At 39.7% G+C, this 24385-nt stretch overlaps 1 protein-coding gene and 1 long non-coding RNA gene across 24 annotated transcripts in view; one reads left to right on the top strand and one right to left on the bottom strand.

The window, feature by feature from the left end:
• The window catches only part of LRRFIP1 (LRR binding FLII interacting protein 1), a 184502-nt gene that overhangs the window by 43873 nt on the left and 116244 nt on the right, over positions 1 to 24385 (top strand). The window lies entirely within an intron of this gene.
• Positions 1631 to 23894, bottom strand: LOC141995650 (uncharacterized). Its single transcript, XR_012641381.1, has 3 exons — positions 23703 to 23894; positions 3798 to 3951; positions 1631 to 1881 (listed from the first exon to the last, which is right to left on the bottom strand). It is a non-coding gene; the product is annotated as an uncharacterized LOC141995650 (long non-coding RNA).

Genomic DNA, 24385 nt, shown 5'->3' with positions numbered 1-24385 from the left:
AAGGGGCAAATGGCAGTCTGCTTTCCAACCTTTTACATTAATATGTCTTAATAATGCAATCTGTGATCAGTTAAGATCTGAACGTACACTGAGGGCACAGAATGTGAAAATTTAGTTATGGTGCAGATTGCACAGCTGTAGTAGAATCCTTTGCAGAATGTGCTCCTTCTACACTTGAAAGACTTAAGCCTCAATTGTGCAACTGGATCTCTGCGTACTGACCTGTGCGCCCATGCAAAGCCCCATTAATCCCTTGCATAGATCCAGTTGCAAAATTGAGGCCATTGCTTGGGGTATTTTTTTTTTTTCTTTTTGTTTGAGCTCTCCTTTTTCAATGAAAATTGAGGGATATGGCAGACTCGCTCCCGACAAAATCAAAGGAAAGGAAAATCTTTTGTTGGCTACTTGCTAGTAGTGAAGGATGACAATTTGGAGTTGATGCGTTTGTTAGGAGAATGTGAAAGGTAAGAACATGAATTTTTATGTGGACTATGACACAATATTGTAGCACAAATGAACCATGCAGCCGAATGCTGGGATTTGTCTACAGTGTATTCACGAAGCTTGCTGTAAGAGCATTAGCTGCACAGTGGGGCATTATGTAGTTTTTCTTTTCTCATTGCTTTATGTTGAAGCAGCACCTCTTGGCTCTTTTGATATCTCAGGATTAATATGCAGCAGGAGGCTTGGTGTTGTCTAACATCAGGTACCTGTCTTTCAGCATCAGAAGCAATGTAGCCAGTGTGTTGGCATAAGAGGCCAGGTAGCCAGTGCGTTGGCATAACATTTTGGAATGGATGTGGACAATAGCAGACTGAGGCAAATGTGGTTTAGTCTCATAAAAACAATGATGGCCTGGTGTTACTTATGTGAAAATTTGCATACTCCGTTTTAAAATTAAACTAAACAAACTGCATGTATACAATGAGCATAAGATAAGACAGGAGCAGAGAATGCAATCCTTCAAACAAACATCATATAATATCTAGTTCTCAGCAAATTCTGTGTTAATATTTTGGTTTCGTACACACAAACACCAAAATACAATTTATCAATACTGTTTACTTTCTCTGTCAGGACACATTTGAACTCTTGTTCTGTTGTGTCAAAGCTCAACAAGAATATTCTCCAAAACCTCTTCCCCTGTTGCAGTCTTTTTTGCTTAGCACAGGATAATTGGCTTCAGCCATGTCTGGGTATGTTTCCACATGACTCGATTCCTCAGCTGTTGTGGAAATAGAGACAGACACCTGCTAGAGCTCTCCAATTCAAGGATAAAGTGCCAGATGTTAGTTAGGAACTGTATACTGTACTCTCACAAAAAGAAAAGGAGTACTTGTGGCACCTTAGAGACTAACCAATTTATTTGAGCATAAGTTTTTGTGAGCTACAGCTCACTTCATCGGATGCATACCGTGGAAAATACAGAAGATGTTTTTATACACACAGACCATGAAAAAATGGGTGTTTATCACTACAAAAGGTTTTCTCTCCCCCCACCCCACTCTCCTAGCTGGTAATAGCTTATCTGAAGTGATCACTCTCCTTACAATGTGTATGATAATCAAGGTGGGCCATTTCCAGCACAAATCCAGGTCTCTTCTCTCCCCCCCCCAACCCCACTCTCCTGTTGGAAATGCATCTGACACTAGGGAGGCAGTGTGTTCTGGCTGATAAGGCAATGGACTGGGAGTCAGGAGACATGGGTCTTATTCCTGGCTCTGCCTCTGACCTGCTATGACGTTGGGCAAAGCGTTTCAGTTCTGTGCCTTTGTTTCCCCTCCTTCCCTTTGTTTATCTTGTCTGTTTAGATTGTAAAGTCTTCAGGCCAGGGACACACTCTCATGATGGGTCCAGATCTCAGTTGGTCTCTGGATGCCACTGTAATATAAACAATACATAATTTATGGAAAAGCCAGGTAAATGCAGCATGTTAAACAGAACTGGGTATTCCTGCTCAGTATTCTTTATAAAGAGGACATGTATTGCATCAACTTGTGAAATATGTTTTTAATTGGGGCTAGACTGTTTGAATTAATAGTAACTTCCGTTTTTCTCTAAGGGTGTAGGTCCTCACTGGGAAACAAAAAAAAACAATTTGTCCTCCTTAATAGTGCAGATTACTTCTCAACTATGAGACACCTGTCAGTGAAGGGAATGACCTGAAAGTGTCATTGTGATGAACAGAGTAAATGATCTCATGCTTGATTGTGGTGAATGATGTACAGAAAGAGACAAAAGGATCAGGGAAATATTTCTTATTTAAAAACAAATTAACTTGTTTGTTGAAGCACAAAAGTAAGAGCTAGAATGTGGTGTTTAGCAATTTCCTTGTTAAAATTGCCTTAATGGAAAGACACATGGAACACAAATCCTGTACCACATGTTGTTTAATTTCAAAGCTGTCTAACCCACCTTCAGTAGGTATTCAGTCTGTAAGTTCAGGGCTCCCATACGTTGCCTTACTCCTGAGTAATTATCCAAACTATAACAAAATTTAATTTGTAGTGTTGTCACATCTAGGCGCAACAGTCATGGATCAAGACTCTATCGTGTTAGGTGCTGTACAAACAGAACAAAAACAGTCCCTGCCCCCAAAGAGTGTACTGTCTAAGTACAAGACAAGTCATAACTGATGGTTACAGATTGACTGAAGGGGGAGTACAAGAAAACAATGAGACAATATTGGTCAGTGTGGTAAGTTGGGATGTCAGCACACCAGCAGCTTAACCGGTGTCAGGTTTTTTGTTGGCTTTGTGACAGTGTAGAGTTAGGCTGCAGAAGCACTTTAACGTGCCTTGTGTGGTCGCAGTGCAACGCTGGGGGAGAGCTCTCCCAGCACTCTAAAAAACCCACCTCCACGAGAGGCGTAACTCCCAGCGCTGGTGCCCTGTCTACAATGGCGCTTTACAGGGCTGAAATTTGCTGCGCTTAGGGATGTGTTTTTTCACACCCCTGAACAAGAAAGTTGCAGTGCTGTAAATTGCCAGTGTAGACAAGCCCTTAGTTAGTTTTGTGCATGTTTACGGGGAGCACATCCCAAGCTTACGAGGCATCCTGGGAGAAAGTAGAAGGTTCTTGTTTGAGAAATATAACTTTAATACTTTAGTACACTACTTTGGCAGTAAGTGTCTAAAGCTGGGACTTTTCAGAGAAATTAAGTTCCTGAATCCCACTGGCCTTCAGTCAGAGCCCAACTCTCCATTTTCCAAGGAACCTAAATTGGATTTATTTTCCTCTCTTGCTAAAGATAACTGGTGAAAGGTTTGGTGAATTTTCTGCTAATTATTTCTTAGTTCAGAGGCATCTTTCTTTGCCCTATTGCACACCGTGACAACGCTTTCTGGATTTGTTCCTGCTGGCATACAGTAGAACCTCGGAGTTACGGACACCTTGGGAATGGAGGTTGTTCATAACTCTGAACAGTATCTTCACCTCCTACCTGTAAGTAGCTGTCCTACGCATAAGGGCAGGCAGCTAGTTCTGGTTCCCTGGCTGCAAAGATGAGTGAGGGAGGGCAGGGGGTGAAAACAGTGCCCACGGCTTACAGGAAAGTGGCAGAGACCCCAGCGCTGCTCCTGCTCTGCCTGCTTAGGCTGGCAGTTGGGGCTCACAATTGTGCCTGCGAACATCAGCGTCTTCACCTCCTAGCTGTAAGTGGCTGCCCCACGCATGAGGGTGGTGGTGGGGACAGGCAACCCAGATGTGCCTGTCTTTAAGTTGCAATACAGGCACAGTATAGTATTTGCGCCCCCCCCCCCTCTCCCCCCGGTCTCTGCTGCTGCCTGATAGCTTACCTCCGGTTCCACGTGGTGTCCAGTTGACTGGTCAGTCCATAACTCTGGTGTTCTTATCTTTGAGGTTCTCCTGTATTTTGTTGTGGGGGTTTTTACACGCTACCATCCATGGTAAACTGTAGCAGGAACCACCAAGGGTTTAACAACACATTCCCTGCATTCACAATGGAAGTAATAAAGTGGAAACATTATGTCCTGGAAGATACAGACTTTGTTGGGTTTGTTAATCGTTATAGGCAAGCGTTACTCTACCTGGCATATTTCTCTGTCTCCTCGCTCTGTATATATAATACATATATACACACACAGTGTGCATGGTTTTAATCTATGAATAGATGTAGGACAATACAATGGTTTGTTGCTAGACTGGCTGCCAAATGCTCTATTGGAAAGAAGCTGTTGTGTGATGAATGGAAAGTAGTGGAGGCTGAAGTCAATTTCTCAGTGACCAATGTGTTGTGAACACTGTTTGAAACAGCAAGTATTGTCAGCTGTTTTGGGGCCTGTGAGGTTTCCAAGTAACATCCTGAAAAATTCAGAGCTTTCAGAGGCAGTGAGGGAAACCTACTAGCTAGTTCATGGACAACTAGGAGGGAGAATTCTGTTGTTCAGCTGGGACAGCCAAACTTGGGTCAGGGCAAGCAGCATTTACTTATCACATAACAAGCTGTTGTCTTGCACTTCAAAATCCATCAAAATGCCCTAATATTCAGTGCTAACAGGACTTCTTATTGAACACCAGTAGAAAAACTGGTTCTTTATTTAGTTTGGCCTAGTGCATAGAGCACTGGACTGGGATTTGGGAGACATGGATTCTGTTCCTCGCTCTGCCACTGGCCGGTTATTGCTCCTCCTTGTGCCTCTGTTTCCCCATCTGTAAAATACGGATAATGATACTGACCTCCTTTATGAAGTACTTTGAAATCTGTAACCCAAGATTTCTTTCCATCTACGGTGAAAAGTGCTATAAAGTAGGAATTTTGTCTTGTTATACACTGGCATTGCTTGTTAAATAATAATGGCTATCCTGTTGAAGAGGTTGAAAATAAAAATTGGCCTCTTGCCCTAGTTTTTAAGTAAATATCATAGCTCCACTGAGCAAATTGGGCCACCTGTTGTACACTGGAAAAATCTTGTTGGGGTTGCTCAAGGAAACTGAGGCCAGCTTTCCCTTAGTTTTGGATCACATGTCTGTCAGCGTACATAGGATTGTTAAGTGCAGGTCACATCAGCTTGTCACTGAAGCAGGTATATCGAACAACATACATTCAACATAATTCACTAGGCTTTGGGGGTTTTTAATACTGACTGGCTTTGAAAAGGGGGATCTTTTTCTCTGACAACTAAATAGGTACTTGACAGTCATTGGAATATTTTTCTTGTTTGCATGAGGATACTATTGTGAATGGGCTAACATTGTCAGATTGTCTGCTGGCATCTACAAGTGTCATGCTGAAGAAAACATTTTTCCTCCTCCTTTTTTGGTCTATGTTCTTGTTCTCTGTATGTGATCAGTATAGTTCAGGAGTGGCTGGCTATCTTTCACAGTGAGACTACTGATTATTGTACCAGCATGTTCAAGTGAGGTTTGTGAATGGAGAGAGACTTGCCTGTTGTTCACATAGGTACAGAACAGCTATTTTCATTGGTGTAGACATTTGTATAGTGTTTCCCTGGAATGTTAACTGTATTTTTTTTAAAAATAACCCACTAAGAATTTTTTTGTGAACTGGATGGAGAACAGGTAACAAGACAAGAATTTAGCAGGTTTTAGAAACACTGATGTTTGTCATTCATACAGAAGAGTCAAGTGGTAATTGTAGCCCCACAAACTGTGGCTTCTTGGGTTACATCTAATGGTAATGACATGTTAAATGACTCCTGTATTCCCATGCATAGCATTGCTTTTACCTGATTAGCTAGTTTCCTGCACAGTTATTTTTCAGATATAGTGTATAGTATTTTTTAAATGTTGTCATGGCTCAGTGTGAACATAACATACTTCAGCAACAACATGCATGTCCGTCCCAATTCATGTATTGACTTGAGGTTCTAACAGACTGCCTCTATGAACATGCTGATTATGTTTGGGGAAATGGATGCAGTAATTTTTGTCAGCTTAAACTGTTCAGCACAAATTACATTTTTGCTTCTGGAAACCCTCTGGGGCTTGATTTGTGACTGTTTGCCTTTTTTAAAGGGGAAAAGTTAGCACTGTCCTCCACAGGCCTGCAACTGTGATTAAACCATGGCTTTTCTTAAATTGTTTTATGCTCATCAGCTTTCTAGTTTTCAGCCAACATAAGTTTCTAGTGCAAGTGACCTTACAGTTCTTGTTTGCTTTATGAATATTGTAGAGTGATTGATTAAAATCTCGTAATTGGGAAAATTCTGTATTTTTCCTTAATGTGTATGTTTAACTTGGACAAGACTTTCAAGGTTCTTTTTTGCAAACTACCCAGAGAACTTTAGGGTTGGTTACAGGTTGTGGTCTTAAGTTGGCTTTCCAAAAGACAGTTAATATAATCAGTGACAATGCGTTTATGACTACGATTATGCAGATTTATTTTCAGCTATTATAAAAAGAGTAGTGTGAGGTATAAACAGTTTATTGGCAATATCTCCACACACCTTAGTGAAGTGACAGGTTTATATCTCTTTCATTAGCACTTGCTTTTGCTGCAGCAGTGTAAACTCTGAAGTGGATTTGCATGTGCTATTTGATTTAGACACAATATAAATAACTACTTTAAAACTTTTTATTTTTTTCTTTTATAACCGTACATCCCCTATAATGCAATATAGAGCATATACCAAGCTGAGTGCATTTAATATATTGACCAAACATTCAGCACTACTTTTAGTTTCTCTTTACCTATGTGACTTAACTACTGTTAATAAACTCTTCACAGCATCAGGGTCCTAGATGGTTTCACTTTTCTGGTTCACCTGATTTATATTCTGCCTGATCCTGTCCAGCAGCTGTCTCGATGAGCCCTCAGCTCGGTCGCGGGGTGGAGGGAGAAATGACATTATTGCCGTGCAGGACACTACATTTCCTGGATATAAGATTGAGACTTGGAAGCCGAAGGCTTTGCTTACCATTTGGCAACTATTTCATCGTGTGTGTGTATTATGATACAGACTTCCATTCAAGCTTTTAAAATCTTACTCATGTCAACTCTTATGTCACAAGTAAATGTGTATTTGGATAGGTTTTTTTACAAAATATATTTAGCAGTAGTTCTTACATTTTGAAAAGATTAGGGAAGGATAGTGACTTCATTAAAGGGTAGAAGAACACTGTTTCTCTTGTGAATGTAGTGCCATAATTTGCTGAGTAGGCTTATCATTCATACCCTCTAGATCCATTTTATTTTGGAATCAAATTTGACATTGGTTTGGCAAATGTAGGTTTTATCAGACCTCCGTCCTGTCGTATGGTGTGATAAGCGGCCATTTGACAGCTCACGGCAACACTTCACAGCAGTTCAAAATAGCATAGCCTAATGAAACTGCAGGGGAAGATTAGGCAGAATGTAATTCTCTCATCTGGAGTTTGGTGAAGATACTGTACACGAATAGAACCCTTGCAGAAAGTGCTTGGAAATCTTCAGTGACCTCAAACAAACAATCTTTTTCTCATCTGAGACACAGCACCTTTGGTAGCATGGTATATTCAAATACCATGCCAGCTCACTGGTTCTTTTTCTTTATCAGAGGGAGGCATGCCATCCACTACATGGTCATTGCTTCTGACAACACATAATGTCCTTTGAGAGTGTCTCATTCAAATTCTCAGTTAACTCAACCCTGCTTCATTTATGAGATCTGACTGCAGAGGGGGATATGGCTATAAGCATAACTAGAGCTTCAAGAAAAGTGATCTTGAAATATTTTATGATCATTAGGAGACATTACTAACTATACTTAAATGTAAAATAATATATTAATATAACAGTTGTGTCTCACGGATCTCTTTATTTATGCCCTGGAAGCTCTGCTCTGGGTTCAGCCACAGCTTTCCTTGTGACTTTGGTAACTACTGATGTGAGGGGAAGGTATCATTTAATTGTCTTTATTGTTTTTAGAAGGTGGAGCATCTGTAGGCTCATGAAAAATGTAGCCTCAAACTGTTTACCTTTTAAAAGCTGCTGGTTCCTTTTTACTGGCTTCGCTTCCGGTAGTGCTTCATCTATAGCAAAACCACTTAAAAAAATTTGGTTCTGCAGTATGCAGTACAATGAGGGAATTTTATTCTTTAATGCGAATGTTAAGATCAATTAGTATGTGTATGTGGGGAAGGGACATTGTTCTCAGGGGAATTGGAAGAAATATGTTCAAGTGCATAGAAGTATTACTGCATATAAAATACTTCTATGCATCAGTCTCTCTGGCTTTCAAGAGATCAGAAATAGAGTTTAGAGATATCTGAATATTAAATCTGACTAGTTTAATGGAGACCGGCTTGGATGAACCAAACTCACTAGTTGCTTTGTGATTTTTAAACTTGTTTTGTGCCCACAAAGAAAAAGTTTAAGCTTAGTGTTAGGGTATCACATAAAGAAGCTCTAGGAAGTGACGGAAATAACAGAAGTGTGTGTGTGTGTGAGAGAGAGAGAGAGAGGTGCGAGCCCAGACATCCCTTTTAAAAGAACTGCTAAGAGATTAATGATCAGGTGGTCTGAGGGCTTAAACATAGACTTAAGGCTTCTACACTCTCACTTCTTGGCTGGGTGCCACAGTGTAAAGCTTCAGCGTTTCTTTGATCTGCATCTGAAGCATACATCAGTGAGTTCCTGGAATTATCCAGCAGGGGGTGTGGTTGTAGCTGGCATCTACCATCTCCAGGGCTGAGTAATCTGAAGCCTTCTCCTATGCATAGTTTCCTGCCACTTTAATTCTCTCTCTATCATTTGAAAAATAATAAACCTCCTTTCTTCTCTGCGTAGCACTGCCTCTGACAGACCTTAGGAATTATAAAGAAAATCTCTAAATTGTAATGAAAGAAAATAAAATATGGGGAGCTGTTAAGCTTTTAGAATCTCATGTGCTGCATGCAGAATTTTCAGTCTTGCAGTGTTTGCTGTTAACAGCTATTATAGCTTAACAAGCATCTGAAATTCAGTTTCTGGGGTGGGGGTAGAAGGCAGTAAAAGCCAGTCTGGTACAGGTGGTCCTAGCTCCAGGTAAGAGGTCAGTTGATCCTGTGTATTCTCCTATGCAGTTGATTTTATGTGCAAGGGTTGGTGTCACACCTGAAAGGTGCCATTGTAGTCAGTGAAGTAGAGAGGATTTTAAAAAGACTCAGTACTTCTGTTAATAGTCTGGAAGCATTATGTAGTAAAATCTCATTTTGTGGGCAAGTTCCTGATAGAAAGATAAGGGAGGTTTCATTTTATTTGTAAAAATGTATTAACTTCAGTGGTGTCACCCATCACGCTCTGTAGCATGGCAGGGGTGGGGGAGGGACTCACTCCCCACCCCCAGCTCCAGGTCCTTCAGTTCATGGAAATGTTGGTAATACCTAACTTGACCCATTTCCAATGACGTGTCATTCAAAAGCCCTTTCTCGCATGAACACAATGGTACCAAAATGACAAATCTAGAACAGCTATGTAGCGATATATTGGAGCAAATGTTTAAAAATCAATGTTTTTTAAGTTATACTTTAACACAGGGATGCATAAAAAAGACATTGATCTTTGGTAATCCTAGGGAAGTTGTCCTTGACACGTAGGACTGAAAACATTGATTTATCAAAGTTGTCATAAGCATCATCTCAGTCTATGGCACCACTGATAGACACATTGTCACATTGATCCTTGTCCATGCTACACGTGCATATCTCAGTACAAGGCAGGCTGCTGGCCAAACATTTGCAGGGTGGTAAGCATCTGGTCTTTGCACTCGAGCTTTTGATTAGCTGAAGGAGTGCATGATATTTCACACACAACTGGTGTGATCAGTCCATCCTCCAAGACCCATCCATGCACTATAGAGTAGTTTTGGATGCACTTGATCATCCCAGCATCATTGCATTGCTTGATAACTTGCTCTGTTGATAGCAGGTATAAATGCATCCCTTGTTGGTGGCAATTTTTCTCCATTTGTTGTCTTCTTGGAAAATGTCCACCAGCGTAACCCTGCCAGGATCATAATGTTTGTCATCAGATGGCGAACTTGGCATGTTAATACCTCCAATTATGACCTCACCAGTGACTCTTTCAGCCGTTCCGAGCTCCTTCAGAGTGAGGAGAGAGTCTTCGGAGGCTGAATCAAATGCCTTCCAGTAAGATAATTTGGTCTTTCCAGCCAGCCTTCTGGTAGTGCCGCATCCTGGAAGAGCATGGAAAACTGGTAGTGCAGTGGCTTTTAATGGTCCTAGTGATTGATAGGAATACATTTCTGAGGGATATAAAATGATTCGGTTCCCCAGCAGCAGGCACAAAAAACAGACTCTTGCAGAAGTCATGGGTAGCATCTCATAGATAGCAACAGGATGTCTGGGTCTTGTGTAAAAATCCAGAATTTAGTAGCACCTTTCTCTGTGGCATGACATCACGCAAGGTAGCTTTATTGTCAGCCCCCTCGTGGGAGCTATGAAGGCACTCCAGTGAACAGTGCAGTAGCAGCTTCATTATGCCATGCGATGATGTAGTTCTTTATGAAAATTCTTCACATGCTGGAGCATTTTTCCTGCAAGGTATGCAGTTAACTCATCCTTCATGCAAGTATTCATTGTGACAATGGAGATGTTCGTGAAGTCAACGATTTTGTGTTGGACAGGTGCAGTACCATGGAGTCTCTTCCTTCCGGTAATATTTTTATTAATTCCTCTTTATACTTGTCAAACATGAGGTAGACTTCATCATAGATCCAGTATTTCCTCTGTAGCCTCATAATGAAGTGATCAGCCAAATCTTGGCAGGTGTTAACAGTTCCTGGTTTGCTGAGAGCTTGTACTTTAGTCAGACGTTCTTTGATTGCAGTGCTGAAAGGCTCTGCTGGCATAAGGTACTGGTCATGTCAGTAGGCGCTGACTTAGACCATTCAAGATGTGCATTCACTTGCTTTTCACGTGGCGCACATGCCTTGTTCCGTCTCATTTGAACATCAGTTATGGTGCCCTGGAGAACTTTTACTTTCTCAGTATCTCAGCTGAGATCTGGACAAGACCAAAAGACAAGCAAACAGTGACCTGTCTGCAGTTAGCTCTGTAATAGTCCCTACCATCTTTACTCTGATCTTTTTCTTTGCATTCAAGCATAGCTTTAGTCTATTTTTGATTGGGAGCCCATAGATTGACAAAGGTTTTGAAGGCTTCATACAAGTCATAATCAAATGGCTACTTTGGGTTGACATCTTCAGCTATCTCATCACTGAAGACTACTTTCATCAAGATGTTAATGACTCTGGGCCATCATACGCAAATGGGTTGCCAATGAAAGTTCATCCTGTAGCTTTGGAATTGCTCCTTCTTGGCTTTTGACAGCACCTAAGGAGTCTAGATGGTGCTTGGTTACTTCTGGAGAAGTTATCCCAATCATGTTTGATGTTTTGTTTGAAATTCGATGGCGTTCTTGGGTTGCCAGGAAAAACCAGGAGGGAGCATTTGGACGTTATGCCCAACAAGCCCACAACGACGTTGATTGCTCTGTTTTCTAGGTCCTCATCTGAACCAAGTTCACAGAAGTGAACTGTTTCAGAGTAACAGCCGTGTTAGTCTGTATTCGCAAAAAGAAAAGGAGTACTTGTGGCACCTTAGAGACTAACCAATTTATTTGAGCATAAGCTGTCATGAGCTACAGCTCACTTCATCGGATGCAAAGGTCTATCTCTTCAGCTGAAGCTGTACTCAATGATTTTTCACTTCTGGAATTCATCCCACTTTTGCACAATAACCAAGTGAGGTCAAGGTTAGTGAACACACACAACTTCTGCTTCATGGAAAACTGGACTTCTTGGCTTCAGAATTTTTGGACCTTTATAGGAAAGTGAGTTGTGAATTCAGGATGCTCCTTCAAGGAACAGTTCTTTGCTGGACCAGAAAGCACTTGAGGCTGAGACCGGTTCTCATTAATACACTCTTGATAGCAGATGATAACAATAGTATGAAGGGCACCATTGCCATTTGCTGTATCTTCAAGGAAAGGTAAGTTAGCAGCAGCACAAAATATAAACCTATGCTTGACAAGATCTGGGAGAATGTACAATCCTTTATTCAGTTCTGTGTGGGGAAGAACCTTGTTTGCAATTGCATTTGCCATGCAGAGTACTTTGTTGTACTCAGTGGAGGAACCAGTGCTGTGCATAAGCTGCATGAGGCATTTGCTGTGGGTTCAGAATGAATTGTTAAATCAAGAGTCACTTGTAGTGGTAGGTATACTCGTCAACTGTGAGGCATATGCGTAGTGTTGGAAACCTGTCTTTCACCCAAGCACTCAAATGAGGCTTTTCAATAAAATGGCAGATTTGTGCTCTACTTGCTTACTGTCATGCTTGCTGGTGCTGAAGTTACTGTGACCGCTGATGTACCACTTAAAAATCCACGTGATCTACACTTTTTTTTTCCCCAGGTTTGGCATCAGCTATGTATCCCTTAAACTCCCACACACTGCAGCACGACATGAGTTTCCATAAAAATTTAGCAGCTGCAAACAGTCTTTGTATTACTGCTGACATCAGCTTTTTTCTCTGCTTTTGCTAGCACCATGTCTTTTTTGCGGCTTTTAAGGATATGCACTGTAATTCATTTCTGCAGAGAGGATTGCTAAAAATTACATCCATATACCACAGTTTATCTTCAATAAGGGCTTTAACAGCCTTTCTGCTAAGCATCTGTCCCTCTTAAATCCCATTCAAAGCACATATTTTGTTGTGTTTAGCCTCTGCATCTGCCATCACCACCACTTTCTGATCCGTTAATCTCTACAAGCCAATGTATGAACTCCAGCTGTCGTACAGTTCACAATAATAAAATAAATATTTGTTTCTGTTGCTTTTACCTTTTGACACAACATATTACCTACATTCTTGGTGTAGCACTTGGTGTGCAGCATTGTGTGTGGGCATATTTTGAGTCAGTGAACATACTGAATTGTACTTTCCATGCCATGTTCTTGCTATAAGTGATTATTTCCATTTCTCGCCTGTCTCGTGTTGAAACTGGGCTTAATGAAGGCTTTCACGTTTCCAGCTTACTACAAAACAAGCTGATGTTCTTCTTGAAATGCATGTAATGGGACCAAGTGTAGGGGAAATCTTGCTCACTGCTGGCACTTGTCCTGGCATCTTCAACTCTTTCCTGAAGCTGGATGTACTCCCTCTCCTTGCCACATTTGGTTTATCGGTGTACTTCTTATAGTGTTGTATTTTTAATTAAATGCTCCATGGTGGTATTCTCCAAAGATTCAGTTATTAGTCAGTACTCTTTTCCTCCCCATTGAAGCCTAAAAATGATCAAGTCCAAAGTAAAAAATAAAGATTTTGTTATAAAATTACTTTGGGATTGTAAATAATTGTGTTATGTGATGTAATCATGTGCATACCGTTTGCGGATGGATTCCAGTAATTTCCAGCTGGGAACTGCCATCTTCATCAGTGCCTCATGACAACTCCATTGGCATAATCAACCAAGCTTATAATCAGTATCACTGAACATTTTTTTACTGATGATGGCAAATCAACTTGAAGCACTCCAGTCATTTAAAGTAATCTAACATTTTAAAAATATAATCAGGTATGTTCTGAGCATTAACTAATAACACAGTACTTTCAGTTGAGGGCCACAACTTAACTTTGTGAGGGCTGCATTTTTGACATGCCTTCTGTTGAAGTATAATTTAAAAAAAAATGTTTAAACATTTTCTTGAATATATAACTACATAATTGTTCTCGGTTTGTCATGTTTGGTACCATTGTGTTTGTGGAAGAAAGGACTTTTGAACAATAACCAAACTGACCCATTTCCAATGACACTGTATTATTACAATTTCCACAGGACCGGGAGCTGGCAGCCGGGGAGTTGGGGTGAGGAGTTGAGCTCCCCTGTTATACCACAGAGGGTCACACCTTTGAAATGGATTCTGTGGATTTTTAGAAATCAAAAGACATCTCTTACCTTTGTCATTAACTTGCCTATGGAATTACACATGCTCCCAGACTGTAAATTCTTGCAGTTAAAGAGAAGGTCATAATATGCTTCTGGGTGCCAGTATTATACACTACCTGTCAGGGACAATTATATACCTTGTCAAGTCACATCATGAATTTTCCTGTCTCAGTTCTAATTGTGTTCTGGATGCTGAAATTGATTCTCTTGAATGATCAAACACCCAGGAATAGAATGACTGTAATTTTTGTCAGTTCAACTTTTCGGAATAAATTGGACAACAGGATACAGAATATAAATCACTGGTGAAGGGTTATGATGAAGAATGTGTCCCCTTAAAGTTCCTTAATTAAAACTATAACAATTAGCTGAATCATCTGTTTTCTCAGATTTAATTTCTTCTATTTTTGTGTATGTTTTCTCATATAAAGGTGCAATCCAGGGCTGGCTTTATAACATCTGTGGTATGCCAAGTGTGTTCTGGATGTCATTGTGATCCCCCAAGAGATGCATTCAATATCTGAGTGATTGTAAGCACATTTGGGTTACCCAAAGGAAGACCTTCCTAGACACTCCAGTCCTTGGAAATAAGAGGAGAGTGCTCCATTATTTCAGGAGGAGTAAAGCTATTAAAGCAGAGGTATCTTCCTGCTGTCTCATCCAAATTCCTGTTGTTGTAGTACTAATAGGAAATTAGAAAATCAGCCCTTTCAAGGGATGTTGCTTCATTTCTGTCCTGGTCAAAAAAAGTATGATTTATGTATGTCACTGCATTTCTGTTACACGTGGCAAGTACAACCTACACTGATTTGGTTAAATTACTTCTCATGTCTTTTCCCGTCTTTAGTCTGCAGGCTCTCAAACTGTGGTCCATGGACCAGTGGCGGTCTTAGAGAACTTGCTGATAGTCTCCAGAGCTTGCCTGTCAGTACTTCTAATGTTTACTTCCAGAAACTAAAAGTCCCATTAAAACAGCTAAAAATAATTGCTTCCTTAATGTCATTGTTCCATGTAAGCAATTACTATAGTTCCTGCAGCTGTGATTGAGAATGTCTCCATTGCAGTCGAACTACAATCAAAGGTGTGATTTCAGCTCAGGTAGGAATACATGTGCTAGCTTTAATCTAGCTGACATGGCCAAAAATAGCAGTATAGACGTGGTGACACATTCTTCAGCGCAAGCTGTACAAGCGTGCCTGGGGACACAGGCTTCATACTTGTGTGTTGCAGGCCTACTCTGAAATCTCTGCTGCTGGATCTTCACTGATATTTTCAGCTGTGATGGCTGGATTAAAACTAGCACCCACTCTGCAGCAATGACTCCTGTCCCACAGGGCTGGGTTTCAGCCTATTGGTTCTCACTACAAGCTGACTTGGAAGAGCCTGCCACAGTGTCCCTTGATGCGTACATCCATATGCAGTTGGGGCCCTCCACTCATGACAACCCACCTCGCCCCCTTCCTGGATCTGGTGCTGCTAGACATGTGGCCTCAGGATCTCTCTCCTTCCCTTGGGACTCCCCTTCTCCTCACACCAATCTCCTCAGGAGCTTTCCCATCCCAGCAAACCTTCTCAGGAAGTGCCACTATACCCTCCTGAGATCAGGACTCTAGCTCCACCTGGCAGGAATCCAGCACCTCACCCATGACCCTCTGTGCCCTTCCTTGTGCCGCCAGACATGGAGCTTCACCTGCTGCAGGGGGCAGGCACACGGGTGGAGCTCACAAAATACAGTTGGGGGGAACTGAGCCACCTCTTGCCATAGCCACCCTCTGCCTAGGGTTGCGATGAAGACAAGCCGTAGTCTGCACTGGGAAAGTTTCATAATCCTTGCTTTAGTCAAAATAACAATACTTTGAATTTATACAATTCTTTGTATATGAGAATCTCAAACTAAATTACAATTTATATTTCCCTTTGAGGTAGAGAAGTGTTATGTCTGTTCTGTAGACTGATAAACTGAAGCACAGTGAGGTTGTGAATTGCTCATGGTCATGCAGTGTGTCAGTGGCAGACCCCGTGGTGGAACCTAGATTTTTCTGACCACCAGTTCTCAGCTTCCTCCTAAACTGTGAGCTAATGTTCAGAGACCAATTAAGTTCTGACTTATTACAACATTTCAAATGGTCACTTGTCAACATGACTTGCAAATAACTGGTACGTGTGGTGAAATGTCTATTTCATCACATTATGTTGAAATAATGGTTCAATTTAGCTTCTTATCATTTGCCTCAGGTTAATAAGCTGCCTCTTAATTGTCCTGCTGGAGCTAACACTGAGTCAGTTGTGCTGGTTAGAAGACTGTTTGTTCTTTATAGGAATGTATACCTCTGAATCAAATCTAACCTTTTTTACCTTTTAGCCTGAGTACTGAATACAGCATTCTGGCTGTGCCTGAAGGCAATTCCTGTGTGGGAAAAGAGATCTCATGCTGTTCTTTCCAGTTGACTGAAACAGCATCAAAGATCACTTTGAGTATTGTCCTTGCAGAAGAATAAGCCTGTTCTCACTTCAGGCTGGTTGAGTCATAGTACTTGGTATAAAATATTCTCTGGTACTTTTGTACTCTCTTCATGAACTACTCTTGAATATGACCAAAAAAAACCCCAAACCCAACCCAACCTTTACAGTTGGGGTGTGTTGGTGAGCTGCATGTTCTCCTTGTTCGTGTTGATCTGCATCTGTCAGTTACTGGAAAATACAATGAATTTCAACAATGGATGCTTTCATATAGCAAGGTATGGTGGGAAAAGGGAATGGAGAGTAGTATCAAAATGGCTCCCTTTTCATAGACTAGGGAGGACTTGAAGGGGGATGTTATTGGGTAAACCCATCGGAAGCAGTAAGGCTAACAAGAGCAAGAGGGAGGCTCTCTGCAACCCACTGCTAATTTGTTTCCACTTTATAAATGCCTCCTTTCTGTGAGCGTAAAAATGTACATTTATACTTCCTTTATAAAGGACTGCAGCCTCCTGGTGGAAAATCAGTTTTGGTTATGGGAGAAACAAGCCCTTCTTAGTTTGCACCAAAATCTCCATCTCTCAACTCCATTTTTGAAGGCATCCTGGGGGACTGGATGGCCAGGTACAACATTGAAGGGAAGGTATTCCAAGGTCATTACAGAGCTAAACCTTCCCTTGTTTCTTCTGCTACCTCTCTGTATCCAACAAAATACAGAGCAGCAAAAAAATGTCAGCTTCCCTCTGGAGGATGCTGAAGCTTGTGAAAGTGTTTTTTGGTCAGATGTTAACAACTAAAGGAAAAAAAATGAAATGGTTCATCCACTTGGTGTCAGACCAAGCCATTCAAATATAATACAACCTATTGAATTCCACAAGGAAATGGGAGTTTCCTGATCTTCCTCTGAGTATTCAGGATGAATGTGTACTCTGTTCATTCTCCTCACGGGGTAGACAGCAGGCTTTGATTACAAGATGAATAAGTACTATAGTCATTCTGTGAAAGACTCTCTCCCATTTCTGCCCAGTGACCTGTTCTTTTTTTTATGTCAGGGAACCTGTTCTGACTGTAATCAAATCAGGAAGAGAAGGCTGCTGGTCATCTGACAAAGAGCAGGTTCTCTTATATTTATAGCCAGAGAATAGTTGCATGAACCAAATAGCTAAAATCATAGATCTTGTTTAAATAACAAGATGGTTTGAGGCTGGTTTCTTTTTTTCTTTCTAGAAAGGCTGTATTATTTAATTAAAGTTAGTTTCTAAATGCTGTCTTTTAGTTTTCCTCCTGCTTCTACCCAGAATTTAGAGTGGGTTATACTGATCATCCCAAAATCATTTTCATGTAGTAAAATCTGTTTAGATGAGATGATATAGCATAGTTAAAAGCTCAGTAAAATTCCTAGAGTGTGTACACAAGCCACCTCGATTAATAAAGTTTTTACAGGATTTCTTGAATGTTTCCAGATAAAGTGAGCTGTAGCTCACCAAAGCTTATGCTCAAATAAATTGGTTAGTCTCTAAGGTGCCACAAGTACTCCTTTTCTTTTTGCGGATACAGACTAACACGCTGCTACTCTGAATCCAGATAAGTGTTTTGTATCAAGTGTGAAACTGATTGCAATTTATTTCTAACAGTTTACTGATTTGAGGCTGTTGGTAACTGAAAAGTGTAGTCGGGAGGTGATTATTCTAGATTGTGGTCAGATATTTCTTTTAAAAACTGTAAAATAGACAAATTAAAAATGGTCCTTAACTTTATTATTTTCAGTCACTTATGGTTTTTAATGTGGGCTTTAAATATAAGTAATATGTAACTTACTTGTCTGGAATGGCTCTGAGGGACAACTGAATATCTGACATGATTTAAAAAAATTTCCTAATTACATAAGTGTATTCCTTTCTGAGCCAATCCAGTATCTCATGCAAATAGTATATGGCACTAATATGCCTTTAACCTCAGTTGGGACTGCACAACTCAGCTAATGTCCAGATATAAATGTAGATGCCAAATACCTTTTTGGATAGCCACACTTCAGATAATTAAAAACTGCAATTTTTTATTTGGATTTCTTATAAAATTGTTGTATTTCTATAACAGCTTACTTGGGTCTTGATGTACTTGCTTATATTGTATAGCTACAAGTCTAAAAAGTCATCACACAATTGGGTGTTGTCTTTTCAGAAGTATTTTTATATGCAGAATTATCAGTAGTTGAGAAATTTACCTAACATTTAATAAACAGTCTAGGGCTTGGGGAAAATACTTGTGCCACCAAGGCCTCACCCCCTGCAATTTAAAGGAATAACCAATTGTATACAGTAAGTGTAACATACCAATCAACATTTGTATTGAATGTAGTTTTTTAAAAAGTAACTTGTCTCCCATGCTTTAATTAAGCCGCCTTTCCCTTTTTGGCCTGTCTTCACTTTTCCTTCCCTTTCGGACCTATAATTTCATTCATTGATGTCAGTATCTTACCTTCCCCACTCACTCCCTGCTCCTTGAGTCCTCCTTATCTTTTTTATTCTTTCCTTACAGTATATTCTCTCCAATACTTTTTGTCTAGTCCCACTCTCCAAACCCATCTTCCTTTGTACTCTGCATCATTTGACTATCTTATCTATCTTTTATACCAACCCACATACCCTGCTCCAATTCAGATACATATTTGTGTAGAAAATAGAGAAGGGAAATGGGAGCAAGCTTGGTTCTGATCAAGGTACTATGCCAGGGCCCTGTTTAGGAGCTTCAGCTTTTGTAACTTCCAGCAGTTAGGGATAGAAAATAACTTTTGAAGACACCATGATCCCAAATGTACCTTTCTCTTCCAGTGCTCATTACTTTGCCTAGAACCAGCATATAATTCCAGAAAGCATATTTTAGATCAGTTTCCTAGTTTGTCAACAAGGCTCTGAATAGAAGACGTGAAACCAACTTGTTGTAATTTCATGATGCTTCTGTTTAGCAAAACTACAAGCAGCAGTGTAGATACTGGCACAATTTGTCAGTGGATTTAGAAAATAGCACTGCATCATTTTATGCTCAATTCATATTTGGAATGTTATGTTCACAACCAAAATGACAGGACACTTATTTTTTTAAATGAAAACCTGATCTATAGAAGTTGGTGACACTTATCCTGCAAATTATACTTAACACCTTTTTGTATAATTTAGGGAGCTAATTTTCTCCATGTTTATAAGCATGTACTGAAGGCAACCAAATATACATACATTTTTATTTTGTGACAAACAGCAAAAAAATGCAGTTAACATTCATTTCAATATAATGCTATTCTGTAATTGCAAAGACAAACTCTGAAAAAGGGAGTATGTGTTTGAAGACTGTAGTTTATTTGGCAACTTCTCTGAGTCATTATAAGTATTCTGTGTTGATGATCTTTAGAATATGCCTTGCAACACATTCTACAGGCTTTTGGATTTTTGACCTTCCTTATCAAAAAGTTAACAGGGAGTAACTACACAGTGACAACTTCTAAAGAAAAACAAACCAGTGTTGGTCTGAAACTAGTAACTACAGTGAGTAACTACAAAACATTTTGGTTCCTGTTCTTGGCTGCTTCTTCCTCCCTGCATAATCAACTTTTTTGTTCTGGTCAGTGTTGTAGACTGGACAGAATCTTGAGACAAAATTAACTACTGGCACCACAATTTTAACCCTTTTTGGGATGGGGAAAGGATCAAGCTCAGTTAACACTTGCCTTTATATTTTCTATGCAAAGTTATTGTATTAGGTGTTCAGGATCATATTGGATACGTCCTAAAGAGAGTTATGCTCCCTGTCACTCCCGTGAATATTCTAGAAAGAGAAGATAAACATTATACTGGAACTCACAAACCTGGTCCATGTAGAATCCAGATTTTTAAAGTATCTGTCTGTTCTTAACTACTGAGGGGAGGAGAGGGGCAGGTTTTTTCGAAAACTCAAACCCGTCAAATCAGAAAGGAGGAAACTACCTTAATTGGTAGCTTTGTAAAAAGAAAATATATAAATGTGGGTTGGCATTTGCTCAGAAATGAATGATGTGTAAAACTTAGGTGAGATTGTATTCAAAAGGATAACCTGACTCTTATCACTGGCTCTGATAAAAGTGAAGATGAAAACAGACACACAGTATAAAAGAATTAATCTGCAGCAGTTTCCAAAGAATACTTCCAACTTAGTCCAAATGCATACAGCACTTTCCAGAACCAGTATTTCTGGTGCACCAGGTTTGCATTTTCACACATTCTGATTGTGATGTCATCAGGAACACACACAGTTTCATAGATAGAAAAGTGATTCTGTAGACTGTATTGACATTTGTGTCCTTTGTGGAAAATATTGAAAATATGCCCAAGCTCTTACAAGAATTGGGAAGAAGTGTTTGATTACATATTGTACATCTTCTTTTTTCCTGTGTCCAGAACAACCTAGAGCACTCTGGCATGGAAAAGGTGTATTGCAAAATAGGAAGGTAACATAGCTGTTGCTAACTGCTCACACCTTTCTGAAGGCTTTCATACCATTCACGATAGACGCTGCAGATCATTAAGTGTAAGTAGTGCAAAATGTGTTTTAAAGAAGTCTGTTTTGTTATCTGTGCCTCTCTTTAATTTTGTTACTGGTATTTGTTCCCTTGTCGACATGGCTGTATGGTCTTGTGTTGCACATGCACTTCACTTTTTATCTCTAAAGAAAAAAAACAGGGCTTGCCAAACAAGGAACCAAGCTCTTCCCAAGCTGATTCAGTGGTTTTGTAGTGTTATGGTTTATCAGGAGCATGTCCTTCCTGCTATGAGTTTTTAACCTCCAAGTAGGAGCCACCTCACAGTTGTCATCTTTCTCTTGTGTGTCTCGGTTCTCTCACTTTAGGTATTGGTACCTGGAAGTCCTTAAGATCAGTAATTTTACACTTTGGCATAGTACCTGTTTTAGCCCCATCCAAACTTACATTTATTATAATACGTTTATTATAATTATAATTATAATATTGGTTTGTAGACCACCAATGGTGGCCCCCTTGCAGAATTAAATATTTGGAGAACCAAGCTGTTGGAGGTTGCTAGGGGTCGGGAGTGGTCCAGAAAGTACTTTCTTCCTATTATGTAGGAATAGAATGAAACTTTTCTAAGAGTGTTAAATGTTGACACCAGCAGTTATCTTTGAAGTGGTAAGGCAGATTCACTGTTTTGTGTGTGTACTCATGGCGTTATAACCAATGAAGATTTAATAGGGTTAGCATGCAAAGGAGTGATACTAGTATAATTTCTACCATCAGTGTGTGTGAGCAATGAGTCAAAATATTAAGTGCTACAGCTCTACTAAACTAATAGACTCCTACCTCTGTCTGTGAGGGTCCCCTCTAGAATTGGTGTAGTTCATAGTTTGTATGCATTTCTACAACTGTGGATTTGTGAAACTGATTCTTGCTATGTCAGCACTACAATATGATAACAGTAAGCTGTTCAGCTCCTATAAGCTTTTGTCTCTAACTGAAGAACTCTCAGAAGTTGGGATGCTAGCATGTTGGATTCTTTTTTCTAAAAATTACTTAATTTAATAATTTGGGATATAAAGACTAAACAATTAGATTTAAAATTGAATGAAGTGGTAAGTGCATAGAGATGGAGAGAGAATGGGTCTGCTTTTAGAGGCTCTGCTCAGAGCAGTGCGTCCTCCTGATCTGCTTCACAGCTTGGATCCTTGCGGAAGTTTGAGATGGTTACATGCTTTTTGCACTCCTTTCTGGGCAGCTTCCTATAGTAAATTAGAAAAATGATTTTATTCCTGGGACTGGTGGTTGGTATAGTGGACATTGGGGAATGATTGGTACAAAAATATTGGAAAAAGTGCTGTAGGAATTAAAATTTTCCATATGCCCCCTTTAGCTGTCTTCTATTTATGGTGTAAATATACCCTGATTTCTCTTGGCATAACAATCACTATGACCACAGATAAATATTGAAATAAATATTTGGCCTCTGATATGACTTTAAGGGAGGGTACTCATTATTTACCATAAAAAAATTGCCTAGTGGTATTTTAACAGGTATTTAATAATCTATAAGCTTAGCTTGAATCATGAGATTGCAGGACGTTTCTCAAGGGAGAAAATAGTAGCAGCTATTATGTGAAGAAATAACTACTTGCATGCAGTAAAGACCCAAATTCACCTCATGAGTGTAAAATCACAGCAGTAGGGATTTATTTTAAAAAGACAGGTTCTCCTGGAAGGGTTGACGTGATGTTGGAATTGTAACTAATATTTAGACCCTCACTGTCTCTGGACTCTACTGATAAATGGTCTTGTAATGACCTGAGTGAAGGGCCAGACCCTGCTTGTAACGTTCCTCTGAAAATGTTTAATCTGTTTATGCAGGTCAGGAAGGGGGAGACAAATGTAGAATTCTTTGTCCATGTAGAGAGATGCTTGTGTTAGCCCAGTTCTGGAACACACACAATCCTGTCCCAACTTGTGTTTATATTGTACAGAGGACAGATGAAATACCACTGTTTATAATAAGGCCCAAATTTGGTCATTGTGATTACTTCACCCGGAGCACAGTCAAGATAAATTGTCTTTGGTTTCTAGTGATATGTACCAATAACTGGCTTTATTTTTGTATATATACTGCACAGTTGAGGGAGTTTTGCTGATGCTTGTGCTGTGTAAGTTGCGTGCCTGTGGGTGAATGTGTGGTAGAAAATAACCAGTTTGTTTGGTAGCAACAGTAATAGCAACATCTGGGTTCATAGGTAGCCAATAACATTTCTTCTCTTAAACAGAGTTTTTGTTGCAAGTCTCAGTTGAAGCTGTTCAAGAGTAAATTGACAAGAGCACATGCAATAGAGCCTTTAACACAAGTAAATCCACAAAGAAATAGCTGGAGATTCAGCATACAACACAAGAGCAGGGAATCCGAATACAGTCCAGCTTTTTCTTTGTTCAATATGATTTAATGAAGTGCTAACAAATTAATGAGACTGCAGACTCCTTAATGTATTAACTTACATTATATGTTACATATTATCCTAATATTTTCTTGAAGCAAAAATTGAACATAATGTAGGTCCTGTATATTAACTGTTGGTTTGCACTGATTGTGGATCATGCAGCTGTGATTAGCTTTCAGACCTATTGTGAATGCTGTGTATTTTGTTCTCTGGAGAAAACACTAATATTCAAAATCCCCCAAATAATAATTTGCAAAAAGAAATAGTTTCTCCTTAAATGCAAACTTTATAGATTTAACTTTAGAACATTCATGTCCTTTCTATTGTGTATACATACTTTCCACCTATAAGAAAATAGATAACATGTCACTTACTAGATACTCTTCTTTCCATCTTTATACTAACCGCTGTCCTTGGTCTTGAGCCTTGACACCACTTCTTCTCTCCACTTAATCCTCACCCTCTGTCCTCCCCAAAGTCCCCAAAATTTTTCAGTTTTCCATCACAGCCACCATGTTTTCAGCTAAGGAGGACAGAGCTAGCTGTGACTATCTTTGGAACTCAGCAGCACTGACTGTTTATCAGCTAGAAGGTTGTCTGTTGAGCAGTGCAAAGTTTGGGACAAATTCCATATTGCATTGTATGAACACTGTCATGGAGTACAAATGCAGTAGTTATAGCCATAATTTAAACAAAAAAATACACCCCACAACATACACCTTACCTTGTTGTTTGCTTTTGGAATATTTTTGGTTTTTTTCTTTCTAAAATAATGTCTAACTCTTTAGCTAAAATAAGTTAACCTAGCTACATTTTGTAGCAGCTTACATTGAGGGAGAACCCAGAAGAATGCAGATAAGAGTTTTTGTGATCAGCTTCTCCAATATTTTATAAAGAAAATATTTGTATCTTTTTAAAAAGTGGGTTGAAAAGAGAACATCTAGGAAACCATTATGTGTACAGTCTACTGCAAACCAGTATGCTTTGTATTATAGGCAGCGCAGTTAACAATGTTAAGAGTAAATGTTAAGATTAATGTTGCCCAATACTGTTCGTT

The sequence above is a fragment of the Natator depressus genome, chromosome 11 (genome assembly GCF_965152275.1).
Source record: "Natator depressus isolate rNatDep1 chromosome 11, rNatDep2.hap1, whole genome shotgun sequence".
Taxonomy (NCBI): Eukaryota; Metazoa; Chordata; order Testudines; family Cheloniidae; genus Natator; species Natator depressus.
The sequence above is the reverse complement of the archived record's forward strand: the minus strand, read 5'-3'. Positions and strand labels throughout refer to the sequence as shown.